The sequence below is a fragment of the Mirounga leonina genome, unplaced genomic scaffold (genome assembly GCF_011800145.1).
Source record: "Mirounga leonina isolate KUSES-001 unplaced genomic scaffold, KU_Mleo_1.0 Mir_129, whole genome shotgun sequence".
In the NCBI taxonomy this organism is placed as follows: Eukaryota; Metazoa; Chordata; class Mammalia; order Carnivora; family Phocidae; genus Mirounga; species Mirounga leonina.
The window spans coordinates 30,479,340-30,480,925 of NW_023270323.1; positions in this window are offsets into that span (position 1 = coordinate 30,479,340).

The window sequence follows — 1,586 nt, forward strand, 5'->3', positions numbered from 1 at the left end:
TAGAATATCTTGACCTTCAAAAATGTGTCTTTAATATCTTCCTAGCTTTAAAAAAGTCAAAGTTTTGATTCGATTTTTATCTCACTCTTTCCTAAATTTCCCAAAACTCTAATTCTAATCCAAGTTTCTCTATGGATTGAAAATGACTCTCTAGCCATGCATCCACTGACTACTACTGGCTTTCTTGATGCCAATAATTCAGTATCTTCAAAGCTGAATGTATTTATTCTCGTCTTATGGCAGAAATTATATAATTGTATATGAGACAATTTCCATTTCATCCTGGGAATTCAGATTAATTATATCTTCCAGTCTACTTTACAACTATATGGAATAAAGTGGCTAAGTTCTAGGCAATGAAAAGTGAGCTAAATGAAAATAAAGTACTTCCAAATAAAGTCCATTGATAAAAAAGACAACCTACAATGAAATTCTTCATGTTTTCTTTCACCATGTTCTATTTAATTAAAAAGAGGACAAGATCTTGAAAGACTACAGTGTCCATTCAAAACAGAACTTTAGTCCCTTAGTGACTATGTTAGCTTATACTTAGGTCTATTAGATTGTGATGTCAAAAACAGATGTTTCTCATGTTAAGCCAGTGACATATGGGGTTCTGCACTAGTTAAATTAGCCCATAATACATACAAAAGCCCCTCATTTCTTTCTATATTAACTTCCACCACCATAGTCCAAGGCAACATTATATCTTACCTGTAATACTTCAAGCTTCCTAATAGCTTCCCCTACTTCTGCACTTAATTCAAAATAATTTATCTTCTTCACAGCCAGACATATCTTTTCAAATGTAAATTCAGTTATAGCATCTTTGATTAAAACTATACAATGGTTTCTCATTTCACTGAGAATAAAATGATATGAGAATAAAATCCAAATTTTTAATCCTAATTTAAAGGACTACTCATTAAATCAAAACTCTTTTAGCAAGAGACTCTGGGAAGTGAAGTTCACATATCAGGTTTCCAGCATTTTAGGACTGCAGGTCTTATAGTTTAGGGGAGGCAGTAAAAAACAAAACAAAACAAAACAGATAAAAAAAAAAGGTAATGTAAGTTAATTGCAATACACACACATATGTACATCACAGTAGATTATAATACAATAAAATCAAAATTATACTTTTTAAATCAATACTACATAGCATATTAAGTTATTAATATATATGTAAAGAATAAGTATTGAACAAATACATAACATTCATAGATTGTATTTATTTTATCCAAAAAAACCCTATTGATTGCCTATAAATATTGGTCCTTGTATTTAATCATGTATTATCTTGAGTTATTTCTTTTTGTTTTTTTGGGTTTTTTTTAATATATTTACCTCTATATATGTATACCTTGCATTTATATTATATTATGAATTCTCAATGATGAAGTGCTCAATTCAGAATTGTAATGGCTATACATAAGCATGAACCATTAATTTAAATGGCTAATTTAAAAATAAACTATATTGGGCGCCTGGGTGGCTCAGTTGGTTGGGTGACTGCCTTCGGCTCAGGTCATGATCCCGGAGTCCCGGGATCGGGTTCCACATCGGGCTCCCTGATCGGCAGGGAG